Source organism: Tinamus guttatus, unplaced genomic scaffold, assembly GCF_059628265.1.
Source record: "Tinamus guttatus ecotype Peru unplaced genomic scaffold, ASM5962826v1 Tinamus_guttatus_pri_ptg000480l, whole genome shotgun sequence".
NCBI lineage: Eukaryota > Metazoa > Chordata > Aves > Tinamiformes > Tinamidae > Tinamus > Tinamus guttatus.
The window spans coordinates 1,163,325-1,188,742 of NW_028289014.1; the positions used below are offsets into that span (position 1 = coordinate 1,163,325).

Genomic DNA, 25,418 nt, shown 5'->3' on the forward strand with positions numbered 1-25,418 from the left:
GACAAAGAGCCAGCCTCCCATTCCTGCGAAGTTCCTCTCCAATTATTTCTTTCTTCCTCTTTTTGGGTGGTGGAGGAATGCTGAGGAATGTTTTCCTCCTGGAAAAAGCTCTTTGGAGATATTTTTCTTCCTCTGCTTCAGCACCTATATTTTGTTCTTGTATTATACTTCTTCACAAAATAGCCTCAGGAAGACACTTTTATCTTTTAGCACTGCTCATCTCTTCCCTTACACATGCAATGGGGATTGCGTGGCTTACTTGGATTTCCCTTCAAAATCCTGCCACTAAAATGTCCATCACCAGCACCCTGATTTACTTGCTCCAGCCTCCCTTCCGACCCCACAGGGCTGTTCACTTTCCAGGAATGTCCACAGCACAAGGGCCAGGGAGGTCTCCTTAGAGCTCAGTTGGCAAGTCCAGGATTGGTGCTTCTAGGTTGGGCCTAACTGTTCCCTAGGATGAGCCGCACCTGCAAATCCAACAGAACAAGCAATGGTTTTCCTGTACTTTCCATCCCATTTTCTGTATTTCTGATTATTTCTACAATATTTTCATTTTCTTTTAACTAGCATAAAAGACAGCTCTAACTAACCAAGCCTACTGCTGCATTCAAGAGATATTCTAAACACAACAAAATTGATTTGCACAACATTTACATATGCCAGTTATAAACAAACAAAAATACATCTAACTCTAGTAGTACTCTTGAAAATACTACAGTTAACTGGCAATTTCTTTGCATCCGCACTCACCTGAGAAACACCACTGATGCTACCACTTAACTAACACAGAAAAGACAGATTGCAGATGCAATTGAAGAAAGAAACACTAAGGCCAAGATGCACCCAGGATTTTATGAAATTTCTCCCGTTTTCTCCTGTATGATCCTGAGTCAGACACAGAGCTACGGAGTAGCTGAAGAGCAGCCAGTGTTCACAGGGCAACGTCAGGGAGGTTCGAGAAGCGCTAACCATGCTCTGACACATCTAACACTAACAGCTCCTGAATCCCTTTGCTTGCAATAGCTCTGGTATATTTATTATGAAGGTCAGCTCTAAATTTAGTAATTCCTTAGGCTAGCAAAGCTTTGAGGAAGGCAACCGGAAAAAAATTAAATCTTCTGCCCCTCTTCTTTTGCAATTCATTAGATTCACAGTAGTTGCCAACTATTTTCCTCCACTACATAAAAGCATCACATTAATACACATTGCATGGCTGAATCATCTACAGACGACCCTCCGCGGCCACATCTCTTGTCTTAAACTTTAATGACTGAAGGAGTTTTGAGCATTAAGTTATAAAAATTGCGCTGCTTGGGAAAAGGTTAGCGAGGAACCCGCCGAGGAGAGCAGGCCAGAGGCAAAAATAATGGGCAAATCCGGCTGCTCCCATTAAACCAGGTGATGTCAGGAAGGGACAGGAGTTCAGAGATACTCCGCAGGCCATTTTGCCCCGGAACACCAAATATGCTGAAATTCAAGTTCACTATTTTTGAGGCAGCATAAGGAATGCACAGTTCAGAAGCAAGCTTGGAAAACCCACGTCGTCCTGGAAAAAAGCAGTAATTAAACAAAATAACAGTGCCAAGCTTGCTTTTAGAGAGGACCAGCAGGAAGTCTTTCTGACCAGTAAGAAAATGAAAATATTGCAGATGTGCATGCAAGCTAATTCCCTGCAGTGCACAAGGATGCTAGGAAGCGTGAGCTCCAAGGTCTGCTTCCCAGGAACACGGAGCACTCGCAGCTCAGGATCTCATTTTTCTAAAGAAGGGTCTTTTTCTGAAAGAGCAAACCTGGCAAAATTGACGCCTGCAGGAAGGATCTGAGGTAGCAAAAAGATAAAAACACAAATTGAAAAAGCCAAGAGAAAATTGGAAGACTGTACGGCCATGGTCTTAAAACAAACTGCCTAAGCAGGGAGCCCCAGGCAGTCACCCAGCCTGCTCAGCTACCAGCACGAGGAAAAGCAAGTTAGAGGAGAGCAAGGGTGTAGGGAAGGAGCTCAAGTATTGCACAAAGAAGGTACCTTTACTCTGTGAAAAGACTAGGTGCAAGTTATTGTCACAGACCATATATCAAGAAAGCTGGTCCTTCAATAAATTTGTAAATTAAACATTATGGTGCCATCAAGGTGAGTAATAGCTACCCTAAAAGTTTAAAGGAACTCAAAAATGAAGCTTGTTTTTATCACTGAACCACTCTCTCTTCAACAGCTACCGCTCCAGAGGACTGTACGACTACGAACACAGCTAAACAGAAGCATTAATTGAACTCATAATTAAGAGAAATACATTCACTCAGTAGTATGCAGCATTAAAAGCTAACAAACCAAACACCTGCACGCTAAAATATACGCCATTAAAATAACTGAAAAACTGAAGAGGATTTTCCAAAAGTACTGGGCATACAAAATTATTATGAGTATTAATTAGTTATGGACAGAGAACAAAAAATATTACCTCTGAACTGAGAACTGAAATGGTGACACAAATTAAAAAAAAAGAGGTCAAATATATAATTAGACATTTCAAGCATGTGCCCTTGCAAGCACAGGGTGACCATAGATGCTGTACAGACCTTGTACATGCAGAATGTTTCCCTGTAAGATACAAAATGAGGAAAAAAAGACAAACCTCATTTAGGGCAGGGAATAGTACCCAAAATGCACAATAACCTTTAAAAACAACGTGGACAGGGAACAAAATTGGAGATGAAAGTTTAAAGAGTAAAGGATAAACAAGTGCAGATCTGATCTTAAGTTGAAGCTAACTCAGGACAGGTCTTTTGCAGACTGCTCAATGAAAATTGTCCTCACATCATTGTACAACTGTTATCAGCCTTTGTTTTTTTAATCAACCTTAAGTATTCTATGATTCTAAAGTAACAAGAAGAATTAATAAGGAAAATACAGAATTTCTGGCAAAATGTTAAGGACGTCGCTGGCATGTCTACTTCTGAATATTGGTCTCCACTTGCATCTACCAGCAGCAAAACAAAAGTACAGCACAAAAAGGTTCCAAAAATAGAAGTCAAATGTCTGTGAAGACACTGAAGAGAAAAGGTACAGAAGGGAAAGGTCCTAAGAATGCCATGTAATTTGCTCAGATTTCAAAAACAAGGGGACATGCTACAAAATGCAGGAGCAGCTATTTTAGTATGGTGAAGAAATTCAACCAACCCAGCTACAAAGAGCAAAATTAACCTACAGGTATTACTGCAAGGTCCTGGGGCCAAGGGATACAAACATTGCTTTTATAAACCAGGCATTAACATGAACAAGAACATCCACAGACAGGTCAGGTAGCTGCTGATGCTCTCGGTAGCTCTTCTGAAGCACGTAGTTGTTACCCTCATCAGAATCACGAGAGAGAATTAGACAACGCACTGGATTCAGGATCGCAATTTCTGCACTGCTCTTTTCCTTAGGATGAAGCAAATATCATTTCATCTTTAAAAAATATGATAAAAAAGTAAATTTTGGTTCACACAGGAGTTTATAAAATATACTGTCAGACACAGCAAACAATTTATTGACAGGTAGTTGCACAGAAATAACAAGAAAGTTGCTATGCTCTAGTTATGCGCACCTGTGTGATATACTGTCATTATTGGGGAAAAAGCTGATAAACTGCTTAAATTCAGATTACAGTGAAAGGCTACTCTGTTCTTTGAGGAGTGACCAAGCTAAAGGACAGTCCTGAAACAGGGCATTAGGAGGAATCCTGCAAGTGTGCACAGCTGCTTACCTACACTTGTAATTTAAGGTAGAATCAAAAAAGGTAGACTATATTTCAACATTGCAAGTAAGGAGTTTAGGCAGTTATAGAAGATTTTAATCTATCGGATTATCTGTAGCCATAAACCCAAGGCCTTTACCAAGCAGCTGTTGCAGGCATTTCTAAGGCCTATGAACACCTCATTTCCTGTTGGAATTCCCCGAAGTAAAGGCACTTAGTTCAGCTTTACTCCCGCTGAAGTTGAGTGTTTATCCCTCCTGTCCTCACATGACTGAACAAAACAACTTTTTAAATAGCACATGGCAAGAGAATGAGTCAAAAATAATTTAAGAGAACTTTCTTTTTTCCCCTCTACATTTTGCCTACTGGCAGAAGGGGAAGCGCACAAGAACCATCCTTTCCATGCCCCTGCTGATGGTTGTCCTACATTTCCACCCGACGCTCCACCAGGTGCTCGTACTCCCCATGGCCTTCCCGAAACGCCACGCTGAGCACCAGCACCAGCACCCTCACCCCCAGCCACACCAAAGAAAGACCTTTAAAAACTAGATGTTCGCTGTGCTTCCCCGCACGGGTCCAGACCGGGCACCAAGAGCAGAGAAGCAGAGAGAGACGATGCCCGGGGCAGGCCCGTCCCAGCCGCACGGCCCGGCCAAGTGCAACGTCCCTGGTGCTGCCCGAGGCCGGGCTGGGACCGCAGGGACCTCCTCTCTGGCCCGGCGGGGAGGCCTGCGGGCTGCGTCCCCAGACATTCGGGGCACGTCTGCTAAAATCCCGTAAATGCAGAGCCTTTGGTAGCGGTTCTGACGTCGCTTTCGCGTGGGGACGGATGTCCTGGCAGAAGGAGAGGAGATGGAAGGAGAAGTTTGGAAGGAGCCGCTTCCCCAAATTCAGGGCAATCATAGGTTTGTGTGCTAAATTACAGCTGGTCCGTTCGCTGAAATCTTATCTCCCATGTACTTATACACCCATTGCCATAGTAACCAAATTCCTCAGAATGTACAATGCAATTTTTGAACCAAGTATATTAAAACAAAATTAAGGTTACAAAGTCAAGTACTCCAAAATTAGGAAGTGTCAGAATTAAGTCTACCAGCTCCCTTGCCAACCCATCTTAGCTTTTGCCTTCCTCCCCATCTCCAGGGCTCCCAAGTCATCTCTTCCGCAAATCTCCATCTCTCAGCCTGTCACAGCTGCTTTCCAACCCCTCCACTGTCCCAATGTCACCACACTTCTGTCCTGACCTGTTCTTATCGCTCCTACCCCATCTGCCTTGTAAACTTTCTGTGTTTGCACCAGGCACCTTCCTCCTCCACACTGCCTGGGTGCTCTCCAGGAACCATTCCCTCAACAGGACGGTGATTCCCTGGAGTCCAGGAACTGGAAAGAAAAGAAGCTGCTGCTGCAGGGAAAGTCCTTCCCGACTCCTGCAGCTCTGTGAGGTTTAGTGCCTGCTCAGCCCCAGGAGCTGCAAAATGCCCAGGCAATGCAAGGTGGTGGTTTACACCATTACTACCTGCAAATACTGTGCCAGGAGAACATCCTATGGAATAAGCACCTATTCTGGGAGATGCTTTGGAAAAAGAAAGAAAAAAAAAAAAAAAAGATGGTCTAAGACACATCCATGGAGTGCTCAAGTTCTCCAGGTCTCCATACCAACACCCACAAGCTCTATAAAACTGAAGAGGAGAACGACTTTCCAGGGAACATACCCAACAAAGACAGCAGTTCTCTCCTTGAAGAAATTTCACTCAAATCCTAATCAAATCAGGGACTTCTGCATCCTGTTGCTCACCTGCCTCTCTGAGAGGGACAGGTTAAGTCAATGCATCACTGCACACACACCAAAGGAAAATGCACAGATTTTTCCTCTTAAAACCTGCTTAAAAATAGCTGGCTCTTTACTTGTTTTACCAGTGTTACTAAGTATCCTAAAATAAGGAAAGAAAGAGGTAGGTCAACATCTGCAGCTGCAATTCTCAGAAATACAGTTCAAACCAAGGCGCTCAAAGCAGGTAATGCCCAAGGTCCATTCTATGCAGGTTGCCTCATATTGAAAGTATTTTCATAGAATCATAGCTTTTCAAAAAATTCTCTCTCTTATACTCTGATTCCTCATCCCCCTAACAAGACCTTGTGGGACTGAGCAGAGGAGAAAAGCACTTAAGTTGCTTCAATGTACCTGTAAACTCTGAAATATTCTAAGGCCGAAAAGCCAATTTCAGCTAAAGTAGGAACACATCCATCCTAAATCTGACAGGAAAATCGGTCAGATTCAGAAATGGGTCACTTCCAATAGCAAAGATCCAACAATTTTACCTTTCACATGTTCTTTGCGTGCTCACACACAAAGCTTCTCAATCCAGCTGTTCTCAAGATGCATTTGCAAAAAGAACTGAATGAATAAATAAGTAAAACCAGCAACTATTTCCACTCCTATCCTTTAACTGAAGTGAATAATAATCTGACTGCTTCATTTCATGGACAGACCTATTTTCTGTGCCTTTTGAAGAGGTTAACTGAGATATAGTACAACCTGCTGTAACCCAGGCTTCCTGGAAACGTTGTCCTGCCTGTCGCAGCGCTCTGGCCTCAGCGTTCACAGGAGGTGAGTCAGGAAACCGGCCTGAAAGTGCCGAGAGCAGGTCACTTTTCTAACACTACCCTGATCTTTGAGAGATGCTGTAAATGAATAGCAAGGTAAAGAAAAGCCAATTAATATAATCTTAAACCCCTCCTTAAGCATCCACTGGTTACCGCTCAGGCAGGGACCGAGCTAGAAGGTCCCTGTCTGGGCTCGTGCTGAGTTGGGTGGTGGCGCTGGTTGGGAGGAGTTTTTATCTGGAGGCCACCACCGATTTGGTCAAAGCTGAACCGTGACATCTAAGGAAATATGGTAGCTGAAGATAAAAGCCACTATGCAGGGCTGTGGCCACATCACACAGCTTGAGCAGGATTAAGCTGTGAGGTGTAAGGGGCCTCCATGAGATTGTCTGCAAATATGCAGCATGGGGTCCAGCTCTATTAAAATGCAGAAGTAAAGCAAGAGGCCACAGGGCCAGCCATGAGAGCAGCCCCAAGAGGACAGTGGGACAGGCCTTGCTAGGGAAAAAGGCTGGAAATTTTCAACGAGAATAACCTGCTGCTTCCATTCCCCCCTCAAAGCAGGTCTTTGTCTTCTCTTTTGCTCCAGCAAACGGACAACACACACAAAACACCCCGCTCTCCCACGCGACACCTCCCAGAAACCTTCCTGCTTCCCAGGGGCAGAACAAATAGAGCCGAGCGATACAGGAGAGGGCGGCTGCGTTAGAGTTCAATACTGATACCTCATTTCTCTCGTACTTTAACATGGTCCTCTTTCTCACATTTTTTTATACAAAGCTATGGTTGCCATAAATCAGTCCTAAATCTGTGGTGCAAGATCTACATCATTTTAAAATTACATTTTAAGAAAATTAATGGAATTTTAAAAGCAGAAGAGTATATAACAACATCCCTCATCTAAAATCCAACTGGTTCAATGCTAGCTATCAATATGTTCAGATTTTATCACACCACCACTATTTCATAATAAATCTGAGTAGCTAAATTGGAAAGTTCATTATGGGGGACAGCAAAGGCTTTTATGAAGACCTCTTTCTCTTCAGACAGAGGCTGTGGTTTGCACTGGGCTTGGCGGTCCTCATTTGTTGGTGGAAATAAAATAATAGCACTGAAATAAAGATCATTCATTGCGAAGCTGAAGGATATCCATCTCTGGTACTCACACATACTGTCAACAGAGAATGAAGAACAACTCCACGTCTATCGCTCCTCATTCTGCAGAGGGAGGAAGACAGCTCTGCACGACTAACCTGAACCAAGGGTATCAACACAACGTGATGGAAGAGACTGCACCTGCAACGTTTCCATTCACAGATTCCTTGGTATTTCTCAGGTCTTGTGCTGAGTCTGGAAAAGCAGAAAAAGACCAGAGCTCTGGTGACAAATGACTTCTCCCTCTTCTATTTCTCCATTTTCACTGCCTTCTCCCAAGAGGAGACTATTCAATTGTTAAAATGGGTAGCTGCACATCTGACCTAGACTTTCATTACAGACACTTGAAAAGCATCTTGCTTTTGCAGAGTGCTTAGGAGAGCTGCAGTAAATATTCTTACCTTACAAACACGTAAACTATAGAAATAAGAGGTGACCCATCACAGATCACGCAAGTTCACAGCAAGAACAGAAAGGTCCAACATCCTGTTCCTAATGCCAGCCACGAAATTAATAGTGCCTGATATTTTTCAAGCTTCACCCAGCACACAGCTTATTAAAATTAAGAACAGCATTATTTACCTGGATTTGTAATCTTGTATCTCAACATGATTTACATGTATCACAAGGCAGTGTTAAACCTCTGTGGGAGGATGGATAACTAAGTCAATCAAAATCGTATCTAGAATCTTTGCACTGGAGACACGACAGAATTCAAGGCAAGAACATGGTGGCTGGCAGGTGCCTCTGCTACTGTAGCTGTTTAGAGGTAGATGTTATCAGATTCCTTTCACATCTACTTAGATTTCAGGAGACAAGCACCCACATCACAAAAAGCAGCCCAGCCTCACATCCTTTTGGCAGTTTCATCAAAGTGGCCAACTACTTAAACAGGCACAGAAAAAGAATGAGCTCCTTGCCCCTAGAGGCTGTCTGTGAAGGGCACTATTAAGGTATAACAGCAGAATAAAATAAGAATTTTTTTGCACTATTGCAGTCTGCACTGTACCCAGGGATAAATAAAATTCCAATCTCCACAATCTCCAGGCTGTCAATCTGACACCTTTTGTGAATACTAAATTCACACATACAAAGAACTTTCTTCTCTGTAGGTTTTGAAACACCTTACACACCATTTCCTACTGGCAACCGAACAAGCAGCATAATTTCATACCTGGCAATTTGACGATTCTTTTTCAGCAGTCTGGAATAATGGATCCCCTTTTGTTTGTCAGTAGAAACAGACAAATAAGGAACAAAAAAAAGGAGCAATATTTCCTTTATTAAAAGGAGATGTATTTGCTGACTGCTCCGGTCGGTTAATAAACAAAGAGAAAGTCAGGGGTCCATTCTGCAAAGTGCTGAAGATCTTGGATTTTGAGCAGGGAAAAGTAGGACAACCTCCTGATACCTTGGGCAGATACTGCCCTAACAACCAACCAGCAACAGGCAAGAAACTGCTCCTTCATAAGGCATGCAGGTCACCCAGGCAGTCCAGCTGGACAGGGAGCTGCGGAGAGCTCCACACACCGTGCCAGAAAACACTACTTACTTTTTGTATGCGAGCTATAAAGAACAACCAAGAACTAATTAAAGTTCCTGAACACAAAAGGGCAAAGAATATTAGCTGTAGCGCTGTTTGCTGCCCAGAAGTTCTTTCTGCATCTGGAGCACTTCTGAGAGACCACCAATCTCCCTTCTGATGACTGATACTCAGGGTTTGTATCCCCCAAATACCTAAAAATGCCTCTGTGCAGGTTATTTTGCCAAGTCATTATGAGTAAGGCAGTATCTAAAGCTCTAGCCTGTAAGAGAATGAACCTGTCTATATTTCCATGAAGCACATTGCTTAGTATAGCTAGATACAAGCTCCAGGAAGGCCAGTTGCTGCTAGATCACAAAAGTCCTCCCTTAAAGCAAGGTAGAGAACTCAGCTACGCTCTTACACTAATAATTTCAAGGGTTCAAACAAAATGGGCCTGGTTATATCAGTCATGTAGTTGGTTTTGGCTGCCCCCTGACCCTGGCCAGGGCCCAGCAGCAGGGAGGCTGCTGGTAGCGCTACCATGATGCTAATATAAACCTCGGAAGTGGCTGGGAGAGTCTCCGCTAAGAGAATCGACAAAATTGCAACAAGAAATCACTATATGCTGCTTATTTAAGTATCCCCACATCAGTGAAACAGGGAGAGGCACAAACACACCGCCACACAGAAGTACGGAGGACCTAAGTTTTTATAAAGTGCCCATATACTTGCATCTGGCACACAATGTGTATCACATCCTTTACTCCCTACAGCACACAAAGCAGAAAAGTTTGAGAACTTGATAGTAAGAATCGAAAAGAAATTACCGCTTCCCTCTCTTTTTTTCCCCCCCTCTCCTATTAAACTAATTCCTGTTGTATAAAGTCAGCTTGAAAGCTCCTTTCAAAGGAAAAGGGGGAGGGATGAAAGGAGGAATCAGATCTACTTGTTTTCTGCATTTGAAATTCAGGTCTCGTCTCCCCTGTTTTGTTTTCTTGGAAGATGCCGAAGTGGAGAACTCACAGAATTATGACATCAGGATTATAAAAACCCCCAAAACCTACACAACAGCCAAGCAGCTTTCAGGCAAATAAGAATTTAAAATTTCAGGCTGCTGGCAGTTGTTAACACGGGGACGACTCAAAACTCACCATGGTCACAGATAAAAAGTTTCCCTTCAGACCCTCTGGCCCCTGGAAACAGCTCAGTCAAAATGGGGGGAGGCTGCAGGGCTGATGCTTTCAAGGCTAAGAGGAATTAAGGTTGCAAGGTGTTTAGTTATTGATCATCTGGAAAGATACCTGGAAGCTGCACTAATATTTGTATTATCGAGTGTGCAGGCAGGTGGTTTCAACCATAACAAAACAAAGCACAGAACAGTATGTCTAAGTCACTGTAAGTTTGAAACTTAGTAATTAAAGATTTGGCTTTTTTTTTCTTCTTCCATATAATGTAAGTACTCTGAAAAGCATCTTTCCTGTAGATTGAGTTAAATATGCCATAGCAGAGACTGAGGAATTTCCCCATGTGCATGCATGCAGAAAGTAGGATCTGCAAAAGGGAAAATCATGCTTCTCGCACTGAAGACCATTTCATATCTTGTCTGTATTCATTAAAGCTCTGGAGAGGCCCATGCTAAAACATGCAACCTGACTGCTCCATGCCACAAGCAGCTTTATCCTTCACGTGACACCTGAACTCAGCAGATTGACATGACTGGCAAGCTCGAAGAGGTCTCAAGCACAAAGTATCTTCATTATCTTAGAAGAAATAGCCAAAAAATATCTTGAAGACTGAGACACCAAACTAGGCAATGCACAACCACTGTCCAACCCAGGTGTAGCTAGTGGCTGGTTTCAGATAAAACCCAATTAGGGATTTCTGTGAAGCTGCTGAAGTTTTCTGTAGAGCTTGACTTTTAAGACAGTAAAATGATGAAGCACTGCAATATACTCAGTATCAGAATCTTCTGCCCTGGTAATTAGACAAATAGCTGTCATTAATAAAGCATCAAAAGAAGGTGGATAACTCCATTCAGAGAAGGAATTTTACTCAGAAGTTTTGAGATTTGCAAAGTCATATGGAAGCAACTAAGCACGTTGTGTCCTGAGGTGTTGGTTACCTTTGGAAACGAGTCAGGACAGGCGGACACCGACCATCACTGCAACTTTCTGTTCACCCACTTCCAGGATGCAGTTCAGTGGTGTGACCCTATGTGTCATGTACTTAAAAATGCAATCACATGCATGAAAGCATCCATGAAAACTCCCTAAATACACAGGTGCTTGGAGCCTCCAAAGCAGAAACTAAGCAGACAAGTACAATCACAACTCAGACAATACTCTCCTTCCACTCGCACTAGTCCAAATCATCCTGGTTTCCCCAAGAGTTATGTAAACAGGCAGGTAGATTTTGCAATGCATAGGATGAAGGTAAACAGAACTAATAGTAAGTGCTATTTCAAATCAACAGGGGTAGTATTAATTGCAAAACAAAAGCAGATTTAGGGAACACTAGCTAAATTTCTCCGTGGCTGCAACAATATTGCATGGAAAAAAACAAACAAGCCCTCAGCACATTCGGAAAACCTAGGTCCCAAAATACTGAGTGCTCCCATACAAGCGCTTGAATTTCAAGGTTTTCACTCTGTTAGTCTAGTTTAAAAATAACATAGTTCAAGCGACATAATCCTTCATTTGATTACTTCTAAATAAGCTTCAGCAATTTTACTGTGTAGACTTGCTTTAAATGAAAATCAACATTGTAAATTTCTCTGCAGAGACAAATAAAATAGAATTTACAGTAGATGAAAGTTACTTGTGCTGAGCGATGTCTCACTGAACAGTGCCTATAGGTGCCTGCCAGGAACAGGGGGATGAAGCTCTTCTTTCCAGTGCATCAGGTAAGAGCACGTTCAGCTTTTTACAGAAAACATCTGTGTGCATTTGTATTATGTAATAACTGGACTCTAAGAAGATTTGACATTCAGTTCTAGTAGGGACTACCTTTAGGTAAAACATTTTGAAAAATAAGGAATTTTCTAAATTTTTTTTGAAAAGTCTGTCAAAAAACACACATCAAACCTTTTAAAACAAATTAGCAAATAATCTTTAGATGTGCTTTACTTATATTTTCCCGACTAACTGCCAGCTAATGAACATAAATGATGTTCTTTACAAGAAAACTACATTTGTGTTAATCTAATACCCAATATAGCCCTCCTTGTTGTCAAACCAAGAACAAGTCTTCTAAATTAATTTGCAAAAACAAAGCAGAACATGAGTACTGCAATGAAAAGTAAAAGTAATGGTGAAGACAGCTTGCTCCTTCAATGACTTTTTTTTGGGATAAAACCTACTGGAATTAAGCTTCTTGTCTCTACTAAGAGGTGAATCCTCAGGCGCCGATTTACACAGTGACATCTTCTTAAGTACAGATTATTTTAGTGCTTAGGACCCTGAGCTTTCTTCTTCCTAATCAGCAACAGACTGAAATGTTCACGACTGGTCAGCTCAGCAGTGCTGCGTGGGCCTTCGCAAAGGAACCGAGCGGTCTGGTCAGCTTCTGAGCTAGCGGTTTATGGCAACATCTCCTGACTATGAGAGAAGGAAATAACTGAAATGATCATTATGCAAGACAGCAATCTTAGCCCTCACAAAACGCTGCCCGTGCTTCGGTCCGTAGGCTTGCACACGTCTGTCTTGGTACGTGTCATGCCTTTGGGAAGGGAGATGCTCTAGGACTGCCCATCTACCATGTCAAGGGAAGAAAACTCTCTTGCACTCTCCACAAAGGACAGGGGATCAGCATTCAGATGGGTTTGCCTGCATTCTTGCTGCAAAACGGGCAGGTCACAGCAAGAATTAACAGGAAGTTCTAACATGCACCTCCAGCCAGAGCCTAACCTAGTTTTAAACACTTCAAAGTATGGGAGGCTTTTTTTTGTGGAAAGGAAAGAAGGAAAACTAAACCAAAAACACAGGTAAGAGTTCACAGCTAGCCCATACAGCAACTAACCTCTAAGAAAAACGGAGCCTGACATTCCTAGCAGAGCACTGCCCCTGAAACACACTATTATTTTCTTCCTAACTTTGATATATATTTCTAGAAGCTAGCACAAAATTTTGTCAAGACTTAGGCTGCTTTCTTTTATTTTTAATTAAGACAGCAAACCCTCACAAAAGCCTCCCAGTAAAGGCCTGTCTATCAGGATATCCTGAGCCAGGACAAAGAGGGGTTTGCACCACTTCAGCTGACCCCTGGGAAAATCGTCACACTGCAGCACGTTTAGTCTTTATGGGGTGGTGAAACCACATTAGAACGGTTAGTCCTGGATGTAATTCTCAAGGTAAGCCTTATCTAAGCAAAGAACAACAAAAATAAAGGCCCAAGCAGAAAGGGGAGGGCTATGGACCTACAGGCAGAAGATCATGTGCTGAGTTATGGTTATGCACATATCTGTGGTTTGATTTGACACCTAAAAAAGTAGGCTGCTTACCTAGGTGTACAGGGCCAAGTCATACGTAAATGGATTTCAAAACCCGGGTTTAACTATTTTGCTATCTAGGCCAAGAAATTGTTCTGGAACATATTTAACACAGTTTAATCGCATCAAATCATGGCTGGCCCAGAACTGACTTTAACAACTGTCAACTGCTTTTTAGAACAGGCAGAGCCAAAAAGCCAAGATCGCAGCACACGCTTTACTCTATGAAGAGGGCAGAGACAACCCAAACATTCACAGCAACAGCAGAAAAGCAAGAACATTCAAATCCCATGATCTTTCCTCAGATTGGATTACAAGGAAGTGGGAATGGGGAGGAGCCAACGCTGGTGACAACTGCAAAGCAGAACTGAGGAAGAAACATGTTGCAGGGCCACTGGGACACAGCTTGAGAAATCCAAATATCTGATGGTTCCCATGGAGGAAGTAACTGCTCTGCTTACTCTATCCTGACGGCCTATTTGCGAAACATTAGCAAAAATAACCTCTTCCCATCTCCTGAGCTGGGGGTGAGGGGTGACAGTCCACAGTTAGAAGGAGACTGAGGTGGGAAGTAAGAGGTGCATATTAAGAATAAGGAAAACAAGAATAACAAACATGTAATATCACATGCAGTTATTTCCAAGGAATCCCAACATAGTGCTTCTCAGGCAGGTGCTCGCGGGTCCAAGCAATGCCTTTGAGCTGCAGTATGTCAGGGAAGAGGAAGGATTTTTAGATGCTCAAAAAACAGACTAGACATATGGACAAGGCACAAGTCAGAGACTGTTGAAACAAAATATTTCCTATTCTTTCAATGCACTTGCATTCACCTACTGCACTTTCTCAAGCTTCTGGATCCCAACACCTTCCTCGGGTTATAAATTGGCCAGGGGAGAAGGAACTGAAGCTGCAGGCTGAGAGGGGCTAGTCCTAAAGGAATTTCTATCCATTCAGGAACCATTTCGACTGGCACTCAGTGAGTGGCAGCAGACTAAGAGGAAGAAAAAGGTTCTTTTAAGTTCAGCTGGACTAAGTGAGAGCTTGAAAACAACTTTATTCTCTAGAGCAGCATTTTAAGAACTGACGTATAATGCAGACTGGCTTTCAGTGGGAAAGCGATGAGCCAAAATCTCCAAGATTAAAATTGAGCATTGAAATTTATTTTTCAAATATGGCTTTACGTCACTGATGTACAGCTAAAGCTTTTAAGTAAATTTGTAGACACCACTCATCCACACTCTAGCACAGCGCTGCCCTGTAAATATGCTACATTGGATGAGCACAGGACAAAACTCTGTTTTTACAAAAATCATACATCACTATAAAGAAAACACTTGCATGGCTCTTGCCAGGACTGTAACAAGGGTCAGTAGAAGATACAGGCCCAGAAACCTGCAGACTGACAGCTTTAGTGGCCTGAGATTTTTGCTCCTTTCCTCCAAGTCTAAGCTCCCCCTAGAATAAAACAATTCTAGTCCTTTCCATTCTGACGACAATATTCAACACGTAAATCCCATGCTGTCACCCAGTTAACTGACCCTAGAGAAAAAAACCAAACCTGCTTCTAGCCAAGCAATGCAAAAGGAAAAACTGTTAGCTACCATGCACTCACATTAAGGAGCCAGCATCACAATTCCTAAGGACAGGACTATCTAACACCACCTCCCTAATAGAAGAGAAGCATCTCTAAGATACAAAAAAAACATGAAGAAGAGCACATATAGCCAAAGGACCAAATCCACGAACTGGAAGTTCACGGTGGCTACCCTTTGCTAATGGACAAATACTGTCATCTAGTGATCATCCAATATCTGTTTTTAAAAATTGCCTTTAAAAAAAAACATCCTTGAAGCTTCCATTGTGCTGCCTAATACCCACCATGTTCCTAAAGACCTTCAGAAAGTCTTTCTTCCTCCATGTTCCATACTGTAGAGGAGCACTTAGATAAAGAGGAAGGAATACAGTGTCTAAAAGGCAACTGCGTTTTAAACAGCTCTCCATCCTTCCCTCCTGTTCTGTACACATTTTTTTTTTCCACCAAAGACATTTTCACCTCTAATTTCAAGTTTTCATATTTTCAATCCTGTTTTCACAGGAAGGACTCTTTGCTCAACACTTCTGCACAGCTTAGTGCCCCCTGGAACTTCACAGGAACAGATCAGTGGTTTTCCGACCTTTTATCCATGGGATTTTTTTGCCCATCTGTTCTCCTCACAGAAATCAACGTATGATGAGTATCTCCCCAGCCTGTTAAAGAACAAAAGCAAAGAATCTCCCAAGGCAGATACTAAGAATTTGAAAAGCTACCAACTACCTCTGTCTGCAAAACGTTTCTCTCCGGCGAGGCCGTGGTTCCATAGCAGCCTACATAAACTAATCTCATCGCTGGCTATCACAGTTCAGCCCAGTCCCTTGAGTTGTCCCTAGCACTCATTTAAAACACTGCACTGAGCGGTTCGGCTCCCCAGGCTGGCACAAACCACGGAGCTTTTTCTTGGGTTTCCTTTCTGCTATGTGGCTGCAGTGGCTCAGTGCAGGTTCAGACAAGGACCAGAGCTACTGGAATGGCACACATGGAAAAGAAGGTGGAGGATGGGACTATGCAGCTAGACATCAACATTTCTTGGACTACAGGTACTTTTAGCCTGTCAGGAGAGCAGAAGAATGCAGAGGCCAGGGATGCATCCTGTCTCATGTCTGTCAAGGAGGAGGAGTTGATGGAGAGGAGCAAGACACATCCAAGAGCTATAAAAGACAGGATAGACATCAGGGTAGGACAGATATTAAATCATTCACCTCTGTATCTCTATAGCTAAGCTTGCCTCAAACATACCCTCCTCCAGTCAACCACGTAAGTTACCCATAACTGTTTAGGGTTGATTTGGATCTTTTTATAATCCGTAAGTGGTAAAGACCCTATCAGACACAGGACAACTTTCTAAAGCAGGCAGGATTCTAGTCCAGCGCTGCAGTTCAGCTCTCCCCTTTGTTCAGGTTCACGTAAGGAAATACATAGAAAACAGGAGCCCAGGTCACTGCTTTGCACTACAAGCCAAAGAAAGAGCTTTAGGTTATGGTAGGCACTTCAGTGTAATAACGTATATGCTGTTTGAGCAGTTCTCATCCAAACAACAATAGAAAATTATTCTAAACGAGCCTCTTGATAATTATGCAAGAACATATCAAGAATAGAACAAGTGATATTTATCGTAGCCTCTTTACCACTTTTGCATTATAAAAAAAGACTCAAATCAACTAAGTATTTTCTTCTTTGATGAAGCATCTATACTGTCCAATATACTTATAAATGGAACACTTTCAAAGAACTGTAACCTCTACTAAGATATATCATAAGTATATAACTGTGAAAAGAAATACAGAGAAAAATATCCAGTCTTTCTTTGATGGATCAATTTATCTGAAAGGGAATTAGCACCTTAGGACCAAGTACCTGGAAGCACTGTAATGATCCTGCTCGGAATGTGCAGGTTTTGTCAAAAGTGCAACTCATGACGGTAGAGTTGGCTAGCTACAACATCTTTTAAAGAGATCTCTGTTTAAAATCTCTGAATTCTTTGCCATATCTATTGTTCTCTGCAAAACAACCTTGTTACAGGAAATTCAGTAGTAGGATACATCTGAAGATGTAATTATTAGTATATATTTGCTTCTCTAATATATCTCACCGTGTCCAAAAAGTAGGTTGCCTTACAGCCCATTAAAAGTATGTTATTCAAGTGACAAAAGCTAATGAATTGTAATGGATAGGCAAAGATGAAAGCTGCAGAAATGGAAATATTATTTAGAAAGGAGTAAACACTTCAAATGCTCTAGTCTAGCTTATAATAGAATTTAATGGAAGGGCACGCAAGAGAACTTTTAACAATAGCCTAACTTGAGGCCTAAGTCACCTTATTTGCACTTCATTTTAACTCCAACATGTGGTCCTCTGCAAACAGCAAATAATTTTGTCTTAAAAAAAAAAAAAAAAGGAAAAAAGAAAAAGAGAGAAAGAAACAAGGAGTTTTTACTTCAAGCATTTTTGAACTAGATTAAATTTAATTTAGATTGTTCTTCCAGAACTACTTTCTCTTTAGTGAGACACTCTTAAAGACTGAAGGAAAACATCCAAGTTCAAAGGACAAATTAAGGTTCAAGTTTTCAATGTATTTGAGTCAACAGATAAAAGAGGAGACCTAAAAATGGCAAACATACCAGTGAGAAGTAGGCCAATGTTGTGAAAAAGCTAATATGAAGGCTCAAGCCAATCGTTGATTAGGTTTGTCCTTGAGCATAAGTAGCAAAAACTGTGACACATTCAATATGAATAGGGACAACAACGATGAAAATGTAGAATCAAACTAGCTTCAAGAAAAACATTTAAAATCATATTCATTGCAATAGAATTTTTTATTCTATAATAGGAAAACAAAACCTCTTATCACTGTCAAAGTATACCATATTTTTCCACAATATTTCCACCATTATGATACGCCATACACTAAAGTTATTTTTCAGACTGTGCAGATCTGAACCGCAGCATTCCGCGAGATGCACACCGTTAGCAATGGCATTTTGGGACCATTTCATGCGAAGCACTCCAAGCCGACAACCCTTGCGCAAATACATAAGAACCATGTCACACGCACTATAAATAGCTTTAACAGTAAAGAATCAATACCATTCAAACCTTTAGGTAACATCTTGCTAATCTGCCCTTGGCACGCCTGCACACACTGCTGCAAAAGCTCTCAAAACGCAACAGCCAAAGGTGAAGGACACAATTCGTTCAACTGGTTAACGCAAATGCTATTTAACCAGCTCAGCCACTAAAAAGCTACCTAATCAAACAGTCTGCACCACGATAAGCAGCAGAGACAAGCGCGATTAATATTAAGTGTTATTTTATATATATAAATATATACATATGTATATATGAGAAGGAAAGACGGCTCTCCAGGCCTGCTGCCATTTCTGCTGGGATATTTAAAGCTCTACATTTGACAACAACCATTTCCATCCTTGTTTTCCCCCCTCTCGCACCGCACCCAGCACAATGGCACGAGGGCACACGACCGGCCGTGCTCCTCTATGTTTATTTTTGCCATCGCGGTGACACCGCTGGATACCCCGCGGATGAGGCCCTCGGAACAGGCCAAGCGCCGAAACCCACCCGCGACCGCATCCACCTGCGGAAAAAAAAGGGGCGGGAGCGGGGGGGGAAAACGCCACCTGGATAACGGGAGCAGAACGGAATACGGGGAATAAAAAACAAGGGGGAGGGGGTTTAAAATAGGTCACTTTCCTCCCAACCTCCCCACCGAAAAAAAAATAAAAAGCGGCGCTTGCAGAGGAAGAACTCGGCGCTCGGGGAGGAGCGATGGGGGAAGGCAAGAAGGGCGGCGGATATAAATAAATAAATAATAGCGATAAAAATAATAGCAGCACTGCTAAAAAAGCCGGGCTCGGCGCGGCGCCCGCCGTGGGGGGGGTGCAGGGGGGAGGTTGGGGCCTGGCTCACGAGCGGCCCCCCCCGCCGCCGCCGGGCCCGGCCCTAGGCCGCTGACAGCGGCGCAGCGCCATTGCCGGGGCCCCCGCGGCTCTGCAGCAGCGGAGGCCGCGGCGCCGCCGCCGTCCGCCCCCACGCGAGCCCCGCGCGCCGCCGCGGCCGCCCTTACCCTCGGCCGCAGCCGGGCTGGGAGCGCCGCTCGGGCCCCCGCCGAGCGGCAGCAGCAGGAGGAGGAGGAGGAGGAGGAGGGCGCGGGAGGAGGAGCGGGGCAAGGGGCGGCGGCGCCGCGGGGGGAGGCGCCCCCGGAGGGGCGTCGGGCGCGGCCCCCGCGGCTGCCCGGGCGCGGCGGGCACAAAGGCGGCGGGGCACGGCACCTAAGATGGCAGGGCGGGCGCGGCGGAGCGTCCCGCCGCCGCCGCCACCACCACCGCCGCCGCCGCTTGGGCCCCGCTCGGCCAGGCCGCGCCGCGGGGGCACGGCGAGCCGGAGCGCGGGCGGCGCCGGCCGTGCCTGCCGCGGCGGAGCGGGTGTCCCGGCCGCGCTGCGATGGCCGCCCGGCTGCCGCCTCCCCTCAGCGCCGCCCGCGCTCCCGCCGCTGCCGCCGCCGCTGCCGCCGCCGCTCCGCGCTGCCCGCAGCCAGCGGCCCCCGCCCGCCCCTCTCGCGAGACTTCGCCGCCCTCCTCCCCCCCCCCCCCACCATACACACGCGTCGGGGGGCGGCGGAGGGGAGGGCGGGGCCGGGGCAGCCGCGCCGGGGGGCGGGGCCCGCGGGGCAGTTGGGGCCGCGCGCGGCGGCGGCGGCCGCTGAGGCGCGAGGGGCTGGGGAGGACGTGGGGGAGTAATTGGGTGGGCGGAGGGGGGTTATTTAGGGAGGAAAAGAGGAGCGGGGGGATGAGTCGGGTTGTGAGAGGAGGTGGTTGGGCTGGGGGATGTGATGGAGCCGGTCAGCTGTGGCGGGAGGGGGAAAGAGGTGGGCAGGGAGGGGGCAGTTGGGTTGAGGGGGGGGCATTTAGAGAGGTAAAAGAAGGGCTGGGGGGTGCCCGAGGGAGCATTTCAGCTTGCAGGGGGTGGTAGTTGAGAGGGCAGTTGAGTTGAGGGGGCTTTTAGAGAGCAAAAGGGGGCAGTTCATCTCGGGGGGAGGGGGCAGTTGTGCATGAGAGGGGCAGTTAGGAGCAGAGGTACCAGGAAGGGGGCATTTGGGGTGGGCTGTGAGGAGTGGGGGGCACTTAGGGCCAGGGGGTGGCTGGGGGGAATGGGAGGTGTGAGGGGAGGCCTGTGAGGGGGTGATGGGGGCACTGGAGGGACTTGCAGGGTAGGTGTTGCGAGAGCCCCATGGTGGAGCAGGGGGTGGCTGGATGGTGAGAGAGGGGCCTGAGGGAGAGCAGTGATGGGGGCTGCCCTGGGGGGCTGAGGGGAGGGTGCTTTAAGGGGAATGGAGAGGGTCCTGGGGGCTCTGGAGAAAGTGGAAGGCTTGGGAATGGGAAAGGTGGGGCCTGGGCTGGCCTGGGATGGAGAATGAGGAGAGGAGCAAGAGGGAGCTGTGGGGCAGCTGTGCTGGAGGAGAGTGGATATGGGGGAAGGCCTGGGGATGAGGATTCCCAGCTGAATGGGAGCTGCTTTGCTCATGGGGAGCAGCTTAGCTACAAGGGATGACCCCAGTAGTGGGTTGGCATTTACTTGTGAGAGCTGCTGTGCTACTGTTGTGACGCAGATCAGGTGTTTCAGAGTGTCTGGCCTGGCTCTATCCAGCCTAAGGCCAGAGGAGGGGAAAATCTGTGGCCTGAGCATGTGGCCTCCTGAGCCCTAGTCTCAGCTCCCAGGGATGGGCTTTGGACCTGGTAGGTTCATGAACTTGGTATCTCCATCTATGAGCTAGAGATAACAGTTGGCCACATGTGGGGATTAATTATCACGTCTTACAGTAACATATTTGTTTTTGTTTTTTTTTTTTTTTTTTACAATAGATTACAATGGAGGAATTCTAAAGAATCCAAGTCCCCTTGTAATGGTGTTGAACTCCATTGTGTTTCCTGAACAGAGGAAACCACTGAGGTCAGTCTCCCTTGTATCTATAGCTGTTTTCCCTTTCAGAAGTATGGGAGGCAAAGAGTCATCAAAATAACAATTTATTCTGATGTCCTGATAATAAACGAATAAAAATAATTATATAAAATATCAAGGTTTAAAAGGTATGTTCACAGGGTTTATTCCTACTTTTAAATTCTGGATTATGTACAGAATGATAGTATTCTCAGTTTATAAAATAACGTGCAAATTTTGAGTTTCACGTTACCCTTAGTGTGAAATACAACCATTCTGTAAATCCAACATTACCAAAACTGCTAAAATATAACAAGCAAACAAAGCTTCTTTCCTGTTTTTCTATAAATGAAGAGTTTTTTACCGGAAGAAGGCTTTGTATCCATTGAGGATGATCTGCAGTCTATCTATCAAAACTTCATATTTACTTTCAGGCAAGTGGAACTATGGGAATTATTTAATATGGGATGAGGGAAAATTGCATAAAGCTGAGAACAGAGGTTGACTGTAAGTAGCTGTGGACCACATCTAGTGTTTTGCAAACTTGTCACATGATGGTCTGGTACTTTGCCTTTTGAAATCCCAATAGGAAAAGTAACACAAATGTGGATCACTTCAAGCATATGTTGTTGTAACTATTGGGAGAGGCAAACTAAAGGTTTATCTGATTATCTCAACTCTGAAGTTGGCAGCTATGACAGGAAACTTGGTTTCATTCATCTGCCAAAGATATTTGTAGCATATCGCTTGACAAGTTAAAAGGCATTTCTGAAATGGCTCAAAAAATAAAACCATGCACTTTCTCAAACTACAATTTCTGTCTTGTAAAATAATATGAGTTTGGAGGCATGCTTGGGGGAAAGTAAGAACATACTAGAAAAGGTAAGTATCTGTATTTAACATGAATCTAGAATTTTCAGTTCAGAATGGTCTATAAATATAAGCTTGTTCTTGTAAACTTGTACCAGTTTTGTCAAATTAGTGGTTATCGTTTCCCTTTACAGATGAGGGAACTAAATGAAATGGTAAGCAGGAGTGATCTGCCCATGGCTGCATAATGTAGGATTTGGGATTGAGTTCTTCCAAATCTTGGTCTTGTACTTCCTTCTCTGGACATGTTGCCTTTAAAGTTCACAGATGATGAGGCTAAAAGTTTCAGGTAATAAGGTCCATGGAGATAACCCACCAAATACCATCAGACTTTCTGGGCCGCTGTTCTTGTCTTTTAATCTGTGTAACACAGTGGTGGGCCCAGACTGAAATCCGTGGAGTGTCTAGAGGAGGCTGATGGGAGAAGCTGGAATAATACTTCACCATTAACCATTAAGTATTTAAAATAAAATACTAGATCTACATTTGGTAAGAGTTGCCAATGGCTATTGGAAAAATACTATATCATCTGTGGACCATGAGTTTAAGAAAAAAAAAAAAAAGTCTACTGAGATTCTTGTGAAACCTGCATTATTTAAAAAAGAAAAAGTATATTGGCACCGGCTAAACTAAATAGAGACATTTAGCTTTTTCTAGCCCTTTGCTGTTAGACATTTTCTTTGCTTCCCTTTTTGATGATCACAGCAGTTATCTAGGAACTGAAATGGTTTTAGTTTAGCTTGCTAATTTACTGATGGAAATTTAGCTCACATAAAGAAACTAAACATGTTAATGTATGTTTGTAGTTGAGACTTGCAACATTTTTTCCATCAGGTAGCTATACTCAAGGTTAATACCATCTGAAAGAGGTGCCAGAACATCAGGAAATAAAAATTACAAATTGCGTAGCGGTTCAGGTGACAAGCAGAACAGGTTTCAATGTGTTATTCCTGATATGTTGTTGTGTCGTGGAGCTGGTCCTGGGCAGACCCATACAACAGTCCAGGTTAGACAGGACTTTTAAGAGCGTGCATCAGCACTACATAATATTGCAGGAGAGGAAGTAGAGAACAATACTATGTCCAACGGAAACTGTGGCAAGAATTTATTCAAAGCACATTGTAATTACTCAAGCTGGGAATTTGGCCAGGGCATTGGGATTAACATCCCTACTTCTTTGGACATGTCATAGTTTATTTTTTTTAATGACTTTCAGTGATGGGGAGCTTCACTTTCTGTCTCAGCAGAATGACAGCACCTCTAGCAGTGTAAATGTCTTAAAGCAACACTAAGGTGCTGGTTCAGAAATAACTCAGGAGTGATAGGGCCTAGTGCAGTAATCATTGCTGTATAAATACTTTCAGTAGATAAGAAAGATAAGGTTGTGATTATGGCAGAGTTCTAGCTACTGTAGTCACATATGTACCTTTCTTAGCCTTCAGCCTATGTGTTCCTTTAGTCTGAACTCTTTTAAGCAAATGAATGTAAACTCTAAAATAAATCTTAGGACTTGAACCTGGAAATCTTCATTATCGTAATAGCAGGTACGAACTGCAGTTAATTCTGATTTTATTTAAAGTTCATTTTCATACAGAATGTATGATTAGAGAGAATTTTTGCATGGCTTTGAGGTTTTCAGAATATTTGCTTCTGTATTGTTATGTGCCATTTTAAAAACTGACTTTCACCTTGATCTCTGTTAGCAAGGAAGATACGCACATGTGTGTGAGTGCATGACTAGTTGTGAAATGCACAAGTCAGGAAATGTTTTGCTTTAGCTATCCCATGAAACTTGCTATCATTCCTTTAGCATAGTTTAGGCCATTATTATAGGTTAGAGGGTTATACAGGAAAAACGTGTTCTGGAGAAAGGCTGGTCAGAATGAGTGAGGTAGTCTCCTAAACTGTTGTAATATGTTTGGTAAACAATTTGGTACATCCCCTGGGATGAAGATATCATGTCAGACAGCATCCCTTTGACAATATGTTATGGGGTAATGACAAAAATGAAGCAATGCTGGCCTTGTTATGTAACCGCTTCTGTATTGTATGACAATAATAGTACTTCAGTCTTCTCTGTTACTTTTTATTAGATAAGCAAGTTGTTCTTTGCTGTACACTTACAAATGTCCTGTGAGTCAAAGGAGTGATGTTATCCATTAAGAAACAGGGAAACAGAGGCACAAGAAAGGGAAGCAGTTACTCAGGATCACGTGGGAAACTGTTGTCAGAGGCGTAAACCGAATCTCATCTTTCTGACTAACTGTCCCACTCTACCCTCTGGGCAGGCACACAAGTGGAAAAGTGGCTTTTGGTGCGACTCAACAGTTTTTACTTCCTTGGCATATGCTGTTCTGTTTAATTACAAATAAATGCCAGTAGGTCATTAGTACCTATGTCAAGCAGGTTACTGAGGGATTCTGGGTAGGCAGTTCTTGTGCTGGAAAGGGCAATATTTTTCAAGACTTTGGGGGAAAAAGTTATTTTCTTAACAGCTGTATGTTTCCTCTGATTACTTTCAGGTCTCTCTTGATTGCAGCTCTCAGGGATATCCCAGGCATTCTCTCTACCTTTCTTCATAGGAGAATAACAATAAGCTGATTGAGCTGCTATTTCTCAGGTGCTTTTTTTGTGCACTTAGAACATGCAAGCAAACTGAACCTGTCCCTGAGATGATTCTTTGGTTGATTCTGCAAGCTACTCCCCCAAGGGAGCTCTGCTGACCTGTGCAGCCCTGCACAGATATCCCATGCATATCAAAATGTGTGACCAAGCCTTTCCTGTGGGGTAAAGCAAAAGCTGGATGACGGTTCTTCAGAAAGTTAACTGCAAAATGAAAGGATTTGCTCAAATAGCAGCGAGTTTGGCCACTGTACCTCCTGCCAGGCTGTCATGGACAAGCTCCTCTGAATTTTGCTGTGGCGGTTTAGGATGTTGCTCCTGTCTCAGCTAGTCCTTTGTGACAGGTTGCCACCATCACAGCAGAGGCAGCAGAAAGGAGACTGTTCCTGCATGTGACAGCACCAGATTATAGCCGAATGTCTTAGCTCAAACATAAACCTTATGGCCCAGTTATGTTACTGGGATTGGGCTGGAGTGGCTGCTCTAGGGACATGTATTTATTCCTGCTGGCCCTGCGATAGGGCAGTAGCTTCTAGAACAGCAGCTTGCTGGACATGATGGTTTGAACTGCTAGAACAAGACTTGATGAAGGTTTTTCAGTGAAACCTCTTAGATTCTTGATTAGCATAGCTAGATTTTTCCAGTGAACTGCAATGAGTAGCTCCACCCACTGACCCAGGCTGGATTTTGATCTTCCATTTTCCAAGAAAATAACAAATTTCATGTTGTTGTAAACATATTCTTAGGAACTGAACCTCACTATAGTCTGTAAAAGAGCTCTGGAAAATACGGGCTTGGTCCGTAATAGTTCTGCAGCCGCCAGTCTCTGAGATGTTGTATTTTGTGCTGAAATAAGATTCTAGGCCTGAA

General features: G+C 43.9%; 1 protein-coding gene and 1 long non-coding RNA gene across 2 annotated transcripts in view; one reads left to right on the forward strand and one right to left on the reverse strand.

Annotated features, from left to right (window-relative positions):
• TAOK1 (TAO kinase 1) overlaps positions 1–19,346 on the reverse strand; it is a 59,641-nt gene extending 40,295 nt beyond the window's left edge. The window contains exon 1 of the mRNA XM_088533104.1: positions 19,186–19,346. The gene's annotated coding sequence lies outside the window, so the exon portion shown is untranslated. The remainder of the gene's footprint in view (positions 1–19,185) is intronic.
• Positions 19,347–20,773: 1,427 nt separating this feature from the next.
• LOC104573634 (uncharacterized) lies at positions 20,774–22,212 on the forward strand. Its single transcript, XR_015913847.1, has 3 exons — positions 20,774–20,854; positions 20,981–21,068; positions 22,061–22,212. It is a non-coding gene; the product is annotated as an uncharacterized LOC104573634 (long non-coding RNA).
• Positions 22,213–25,418: the final 3,206 nt, after the last annotated feature.